The 9,219-nt window shown below is 36.8% G+C and overlaps 1 long non-coding RNA gene across 1 annotated transcript; it reads left to right on the plus strand.

Annotated features, from left to right (window-relative positions):
* Nucleotides 1–5,227: 5,227 nt before the first annotated feature.
* LOC133710462 (uncharacterized) lies at nt 5,228–7,703 on the plus strand. The gene is made up of 3 exons (XR_009846698.1): nt 5,228–5,397; nt 7,030–7,187; nt 7,446–7,703. It is a non-coding gene; the product is annotated as an uncharacterized LOC133710462 (long non-coding RNA).
* The last annotated feature ends 1,516 nt before the right edge of the window (nt 7,704–9,219 follow it).

Genomic DNA, 9,219 nt, shown 5'->3' on the forward strand with positions numbered 1-9,219 from the left:
GAAGGAATCGCTTGTGCCACTGCTTTAATTAAAATTTCCTTACCAGCCACACTAAGAGTTTTCTCCCTCCAACCTTGTGTACGGTTCCAGATTTTCTCATTTAGATAACCGAAAGCATCTTCTTTAGAATAGCTTAGTTCCGTCGGCAACCCAAGATATTTGTCATGTTTCTCCACTCTTACAACCCCCAAAGTATCCGCAAGTTCATCTTGTAAAGCCCTATCAACATTCTTGCTAAAGGAAATACAACTTTTCTTATAATTAACATGTTGACCTGAGGCACATTCATACTCATGCAAAATGTTCTTCAAAGTATCACAATCACCTCTCTCTGCCTTGAAAAAAATAAAAGAATCATCCGCAAAGAAGAGATGACTAATACTAAGAAGAGATGACTAATACTAGGAGCACCCACACAGATCTCAACACCATGCAACAATCCCATTTGTTCAGCCTGTAAAATTCAATGTGACAACACTTCCACACCAAAGAAGAAACAAATATGGTGAAATAGAATCGCCTTGTCTCAACCCACGGGAAGGGACAATCCGACCTCTTGGCTCCCCATTGACAATAAAAGAATACGTCACCGTGCTATCGCACCTCATGATCCACTGCACCTAAATGCTATTGAACCCCATTCTAACACTACTAGAATAACTTAATCACACGACAGCCATCAGACGACACATGAGTTTTTGCTGTTGTCTGAGTTAGTCAGACGACAGATTTTTTAAACCTGTCGTCTCACCTCTGCTCATCCAACACATGATTCTTTGGTAAATTTGAGAGATTTCATACAACACTAATAAGGATATCTGTTGTCTGAAAAATGGGAAAAAAAAAATTAATTTACATTTATTTTTTTTTTGCTCAAAACACTCATAACCTAGCAGTCCTTGTGAAAAACCCGTGTTCCCTCCCTTGGCTAAAAATTTAGGTCACTCTCCCTCTCAAATCGCTCTCAACCTCTCTCTCACTCATTGTAGCTCTCACCCTCAATCCCCCTCACCCTCTCAGCCTCACTCTCAGTCTCAGTCGATACACTCTCAGTGGGCTGTTGCCGTCGATCGAGACTGACTGTAGTCTTCAACCTCTATCTCTCTCTCTCTCTCTCTCTCTCTCTCTCTCTCTCTCTCTCTCTCTCTCTCTCTCTCTCTCTCTCTCTCTCTCTCTCTCTCTCTCTCTCTCTCTCTCTCTCTCTCTCTCTCGTAAGTTCTTGGTTTTTCTTACTTCAATATAAGATTCATGTTCTTCAATTTTTCAGATCGAAAAAAAAATTCGATTTTGATTGAGTTTTGTGATATTGGTGTGCAGCTATTGCAGTAATTTCAATTCTATAATTGACATTCTCAATTCTATCGCCCGCGTCTCTCTCTCCACCACGGGTTCTCTCTCCTTCAGTCTCACTCAGTCGCGACTTCCTTTTCTCCCTCCCTCCTTGTTCTTCTTCTCTATCTCTTACTTCTCAATCAGATTTAGTTTTTCATTTTCTTTTCATTGGGTTTTGATTGAGTTTATGAGTTCTGATATGATTGATTTTCGGATATTGCTGTTTCTTATTTATTGGGCTGCACGGGCGGAAAGACGATTGGTCGAAAGCAAATCAGTTCAAGTCCTGCACAGGCTTTTCGTCTTCCACTGGTATGCAAATTAGTTAGGGTTTAGCTTCTGTTTCCACCAACTTGTTGATCTTGTCTCTATGGTTTTAAAGCTTCAGTTTTAAGCTTTTTTTTTATTTTTTATTTTTTATTATTTTTTTTTAAGTTTTAAGCTTGCATGTTGCGGATCTTGAATTTTTAACTCTGATGGAATTTTATTTATGCGTTTTGGAGAAACCAGGGTGTTGTATGATTTGGGATTAGGGTAAATGGAAGTTTTGATTTACTTGATTTTGGAGGAGAAAGCAGCATCGATCGGATTGTAATGTTTGCTTCTATTTTCTTTTAAGTAGTGTTTTTCCAAACTAGTTATTGTTTCTAGATTGTTTCTGGACCACTCGTACTGCTAGTTTGGTCTGTTGGGAGGACTCTATTTGGTCTCAGGTTGCAGGTCATCAAGTTTAGTGTTGTGTTTGTATGTTGCTCATTTTTATTAATGGGTACAAAGTGAAATATTACTTCATTTTAGGCCTCATCAAAAAGCCCGCGGATCAAGTGGGCCGATGGAGGCCCGCCGGCCCAGAGGGCCAAAAGCCCGGCCCGGCCTGTCAAAAAGCCCGCCATAGGCCCGGCCCGGTGGGTAGAGGGCCAGGCTTGGTTTAGGGGTTTGAAACCCGGCCCGGCCCGCCAAAAGCCCGTTAGGCCCGGCCCGTAAAAGCCCGCAAACCAAAAATATTATATAAATAACACAGAAACTCTTGTGCAGAACACCTAACTTCTCTGAATTACTGGGAACTGCTCTAATGGAATTAGGAGTTGTACCCTATATGCACTGAAAGCCCCGTGTGTCTAGTTTCTGAGCAATTTTACAGTTTGTGATTCTGACTTTTCTAGAAGGAGTTATGGCAATTTAAGTGAAGGCAGTTCAGCTTGAACAAGAATCTGCAACACAAAAACTGTTGTGCAGAACACCCAACTTCGCTAAATTACTGGGAACTACTCGGATGGAATTAAGAGCTGTACCCTATATGCACTGAAAGCCCCATGTGTCTAGTTTATGAGGAATTTTACGGTTTATGATTCTGAATTTTCTAGAAGGAGTTATGGCAATTTAAGTGAAGGCAGTTCAGCTTAAAAGAGAATCTGCAACACAGAAACTGTTGTGCAGAACACCTAACTTCACTGAATTACTGGGAACTACTCGGATGGAATTAGGAGCTGTACCCTATATTCTCGGAAAGCCCCATGTGTCTAGTTTCTGACAAATTTTACGGTTTGTAATTCTGACTTTTCTAGAAGGACTATAGCAATTTAAGTGAAGGCAGTTCTGCTTGGACGGGAATTTGCAACATCTTTTACAAGTTCATGTCCAGAACCAAACTTCGCTGAATTACTGAGAACTTCTCGGATAGAATTAGGAGCTGTATCCTATATGCACGGAAAGCCCCATGTGTCTAGTTTCTGAAAAATTTTACGGTTTGCGATTCCGACTTTTCTAGAAAGAGTTACGGCAATTTAAGTGAAGGCAATTCACCTTTGACGGGAATCTAGAAGGCCCAACACATATATTTGGAAATCTTCAGTGTGCCACATCATCATTATATGTGTGTGTGTGTGTGTTTCTTTGTGTGAGTGTGAATTTGTTGTAATTTGGCTTATGGTGAAATTGGACGTTCTCATACTTCTATATAGAATATTTGCATATATATTCTACATGTCATGACAACGGTTGACCGATTCGATCGGGTTAGAAAATATGGTGAAATTAGCTAAATTTTTCACCACACTTATAATTTATTATAATAATCTCATCCAACGGTCGGTTTTTCAATTTTATTTGAATTGATAGAGGTTGCCATTTGGAGTGTATGATATATAAATATAGGTTTATAAGAGTAATTAAGTTTGACCTAGTTGATCGAATTCGAAACGAGAACTAAATTGGCTGAAATTTTTACAACCACCATAAAACATTACAATCTCTCCATTGAGCGGTTGGTTTCTCCAAATTCATTTTTCACTTCATGTTTGCTTTAGAATGAACCTCAACAATTTAAATGCATTGTATAAGTTATACAACTTTAAGAGGCAAATTGGTATAGGTCAACGTCTTTGTAATTAAAATTGAAATTTTTATCTTATGTTCACGCACATCCATCTATGGAATATTTACAGACGTGATGTGAAAAAATAAGCACATTTCGCGGTCGTTGTGCCATCGGTCAACTAAGAAAACATACAAGTGATGACGGGCGACCAATTCGATCGGATTCGAAAAGATGGTGAAATTGGCTAATTTTTTTACCACACTCATAATTTATTGTAATAATCATATCCAACGGTTGATTTTTCCATTTTCTTTGAATTGATAGAGGTTGCTCTTTAGAGTGTATGATATATAAATATAAGTTTATAAGAGTAATTAAGTTTGACTTAGTTGATCGAATTCGAAACGAGAACTGAATTGGCTGAAATTTTTACAACCACCATAAAACATTACAATCTCTCCATCGAGCGGTTGGTTTCTCCAAATTCATTTTCCACTTCATGTTTGCTTTAGAATGAACCTCAACAATTTAAATGCAATGTATAAGTTATACAACTTTAGGAGGCAAATTGGTATAGACCAATGTATTTGTAATTAAAATTGAAATTTTTATCTTATGTCCACGCACATCCATCGATGAAATATTTACAAACGTGATGTAAAAAAATAAGTACGTTTCGCGGTCGTTATGTCATCGGTCAACCAAGAAAACATACAAATGACTACGTTTGACCAATCCGATCGGGTTCGAAACTATGGTGAAATTGACTAAATTTTTAACCACACGCATAATTTATTGTAATAATCACATCCAACGGTCGGTTTTCCCATTTTCTTTGAATTGATAGAGGTTGCTCTTTGGAATGTATGATATATAAATATAGATTTATAAAAAAATTAGTGTCTTTAAATATTTATTATAAATAAAGCCCACAAGGCGCGTCCCAAAAAAGTCCGCAAGACCCGGCCCGGCCCGGCCAGAAAAAGGCCGCTTTATATGGATGGGCTTGGATCCTTCGATTTACAATAAAACCCGGCCCGGCCCAAACCCACTATGAATGGGCCGGGCTGGGCCCGGCCGTTGACGAGCCCTACTTCATTTGATTGATTGGATTTATCTGCTAGTGCAAAGAATGCTTTTGTAGCTCGTGTGAATATCACCCTCCCATGTTGATCATGTCATTTAAGTTATATGGCATAATTAGAGATGATATTTTTGGTTAATTTTACTTCTTTTTCTTATAGTTGGAGTTTTGTTAGAAAAGACTAAAGAGGGGAGGGCAAGGAAGGCTATAATTTGAAATTCAGTTCTGAAGGGGTGCATGATATCATATCAGAAACATCTACATGCAAACCATTTCATGGGTAGACATATGGCACAATTCCAATGTTGGAGAGAATCAAAATCTATTCACTATCAAATTCTAGACTAAATTATCTTTGCGCTTTCTGTAAATAACTGTAAATTTCCTTGCTCTTTCCAGGAAAGAGACAACCATCAAATGCTAAAGAAGTAGGTTTGGTTGGGGGGACTCTCTATTCAGCCTTAATTTTTCCACACCGCGTCAGAATTAATTACGTACTTAAAAAATAATGTAGAGCAACAAGTCACAACCACAGAATGATTTATCTTGGGAACCTTGACTTACAAAGTCTTCTCTTCCTATGCAGCACCAGTATTGGTGATTTGGTCTTGGCCTTAATCTTTGGGGCAGCCTTGAATGCTTAAAAGCAGTTTGCTTCAAGAGGGTAATCACTCAAACTCAATCCTTTCTAGTATCTATTCTTGTTTCTTTTCTATGTTTGGCAAGATAAAGAAGCAAGTTTCCACGATTATAATATATCTGTTTTCTTGTTTTTAAGTAAACTAAAACTTTCCTGAGCTGATCAAAATCATTTTCTGGCTCAGCCTCTGAGCTAGGAATGTTGGCAAATCAAAGCTAATTTGACCATTTCTCAGACATTTACCAAGCATTTTGGTCATCCCACTATAATTGTTTTCTTTTTCTATATTTGTTAAACTTATTTCTTGTTTGTTGATTGTTTCTGAACTGGTTGAGCACAACTGTTTGCTGTCAACTTATTTCGATTTAACAGAACTTTCGATGGTTGCTGGGCGGGCAGTTCTTACTGATATCCATTGTATGGTGGTTTCCTTTTCGACTTTAAAGTGATCTGTAGTTCTGTACAAGAGCTCTGAATAGGGCGAGACTTAGTTGGCTATTTTAATCTTTTTTCATTTTCCTCATATGAATTATGCATTTGTTGGCTTACCCCGAATAAAATTTGTCATTGGCAATTAGCATGTTGGTTGGTGCTTTGTTTTTCTTCTTTGTGACTATATACATTACATATATGAAGGTGTGTGAGTAAGAGTGAGCTAATATCTTGAACTTTCAACTTGCTCTAGATTTTGTGTTTTTCGTTGTTATTGATAACAGACATTCAACTGGACTGAAACTAATCCTTACTGAATCCATTTCTTTCTCTGATTGGAGCTGGTCTAATGCTAAACATCAATCTCATAAACTACACAAGCCTTAGGACAGGTAGGTTTCTGGTTCACTGCTCCAAGGTCAATAAGACTATAACTTCCACCATTGTGGATTTGGAAATTCACTTCTCTACTCTGAAGAGAAATAAGAAGGTGTCAAAACAATCATGATTGTATAGGGAGGAGCCTGGAAGCTCCAACTTCATGACTTTGACTATTACTAACAACTTGCTTCTCTCTGTTCGAGAGAGGAGCTACAAAAGGATAGTCAATTAGTAAGGTAGTTTCTAATGTGGGTACGGTGAGTTTGTAGAATTGAAAACTCTGGTTACCCAAACAATTTAGGTGCTTCCTCCACCAATATTTTTGGGGTGTACTGTTTGGTCATAGCCTTTGACGCACTTGGATTCTCCACCAGGATAATCTTAGCATTACCCTTCTGGAAGCAGTTAAAGAGATGGGTAGAGAAAAGATTGCAAAGTTGGAGATGGTTTTCCTCTCACAGGGCAGTCAATTGACTTTGATTCAAGTTGTATGGAGAGTCTACCAACCTACTGGTCTTTGTTTAAGAACCAAAAAGGGGTGATGACTAAATTGGAGTTTATTACCTTGAACTATGACTTGCTTTAAGTTTATTATTGATCAGAATAACTTTTTCAAAGTGGTAAAACTGATGTTTGGTTTTTTTTTTTTTTTTTTTCTCACATGTACATGCTAAATGATCTGTAGGAGATCAATCAAATAAGGCAAGAATTTGAAGTAGGAAATTTTCTTTGCTAGCTATAGGTTAGATTTTATAGGCAGTGGTAGTCCTCCTCTTTTATATGCCAGTGTATTTTAATGCTTTCATTAAAATGTATATCTGAATCTATTCTTTCTTATTTCAGCAAGTTCTATACTTCATCCCCCAAGTTCCTGATGCCATTTCTCTAGAGGACTGTGTTCCTCCCATGTTTCTCAATTATGACTTCTCTGCCTTCTGTGGCAATATCAAGCCTGACCAAGAATTCTAAAACCACTCCACAAATTTTATTCTTCCAAAAAGGTATTATTAGTCTAGGCTTTCTTTCATTTCACTTCTGTCAATTAATTCTGCCTTGTATTAGTTTACATATCTTATTAAAGACAATATCTTCAGTTTGTTGCATCGAATTTAAATATGGGTACTTCTTCATAGTTAAATCAGTGCAGTAGTTGCTTTTTTCAAAGATGAAATTAGTATTTGCTATTTATGTTCATTTTATAATAGTCATGGATTATTGGATAGTTTTCTGAATTCTAAGTGCAAACTAATTTGTTTCAGTGGGAGAGAAGAGGGAAGGCAGAATATAGGCAGCACCATATTGATATAGTCAGAACAAAGTGGGCAAAATTTGTTGTTAAAACATATATGTAAGCAAATGATCGCATCTAGCTGGTTAGTACTTGGGCTTGGGGACGTGGTTTGGTAACCTTGATATATGATAGACTTGCTATATTGAGGTTATTTTTGTAAACGTGTTGGATATGGCAATGTATGAAACAGATGGCAGTAATCTATGACAATGTGGTATTTTGAATATGTTATCGACATGAAATTTCATATCTGCAATCAATTGTGCAAAGCTGATTCAGACAACAAAAATAGGTCGTTTCTATTGTCTGAGATTCACTCAGACATCACATACTTAAAGCAGCAAATAATTCATGTTCATGTTGTCTGAACATCCACTACTAGAATTATGGCCCCAGACATCGGCCAAAAACTGATGAGAAACAAAAACCCGACCGATGTCTTTGTGGGTGATGAGAAAGATCCGAAAAATTCAGACATCGGTTTTTAGCCGATGTCTAGTATTCGTGTAGACATCGGTTCCTAATTATAAATCGATGTAAATAGGTTTAAATAATAACAAACTTACATGTTTTACTATTGTTAAACCCACATTTTATTGTATTTAATGCTTAAAGAAATATAGATTACACAACACAAGTTTGCGTTTTAACATCGTTATTGATTTAAAAACCGATGACTGATACTGTTACAGACATCGGTTCCCATTTTGGAACTGATGTCTGGTACTCAGTAACATATTGTTTTCGACAAAAAATCGATGTCTGTATATTTTAGTAACATCGATTTCCATTTTGAAACTGATGTCTGGTACTCAGTAACATATCGTTTTCGACAAAAAATCGATGTCTGTATATTTTAGTAACATCGATTTCCATATTGGAACTGATGTCTGGTACTCAGTAACATATCGTTTTCGACAAAAAATCGATGTCTGTATATTTCAGTAACATCGATTTTCATTTTGGAACTGATGTATCTATATTACTAGACATCAGTTTTTATGGTTAAAACTGATTTCAACTTTATATCTAGACATCATACTAGAAAGTACGTCCGCGCGATGCTGTGGGTTTAGGCGATAAGAGTAGTAATCACAATCTTATAATGTTTGCCGAATATTCTATCGTTTTACATATCATAAAAGCTGGTTCACAAACTTTTTCACTAACTCTTACAAACTCTCTCTAATTCTTCCATTATCAAATCTATACATTCCTCCATTTATGCCTTACAGATCACCAGCCTCTTCCACATTGTAAGTTGAATTAGATGCAAGAGAATACTTCTGTGTGGCTGAAAATTCCAGCATGACCAACCTATATATAATCTCCTCCATTATGGCTACAAGGGACGAATATGCCACAGCCAACAATTCCATAGTCAAAGCTTTGTTTTCTTTTCTTCTTTCACGTTTGCTCTTCTCTTCGTGAAAAGTATCTACACAACTGCAAAATTCAAAAATCAATGATCAATGATCAATTCATGACAAAACAAACATAACAAAAATCAATCACTGTATATCACTAAAAATACAATCTTCCAATTACAAAAACACCTCCAATTTCTGAACTAAATGACCACTAATAAATTTCCAAAAACACCTCCAATTTATGCAAGCATCTAGCCAACAAACCAAATAAGAAACTCACCCCAACAGTAAATAAAAATTGTCACAAATCAAACCCTCATAAACGATAAAACATGAACCAAAATCAAAAGGGCTTATCCAAGCTTTTTGTGG

This window comes from Rosa rugosa, chromosome 5 (assembly GCF_958449725.1).
Source record: "Rosa rugosa chromosome 5, drRosRugo1.1, whole genome shotgun sequence".
NCBI lineage: Eukaryota > Viridiplantae > Streptophyta > Magnoliopsida > Rosales > Rosaceae > Rosa > Rosa rugosa.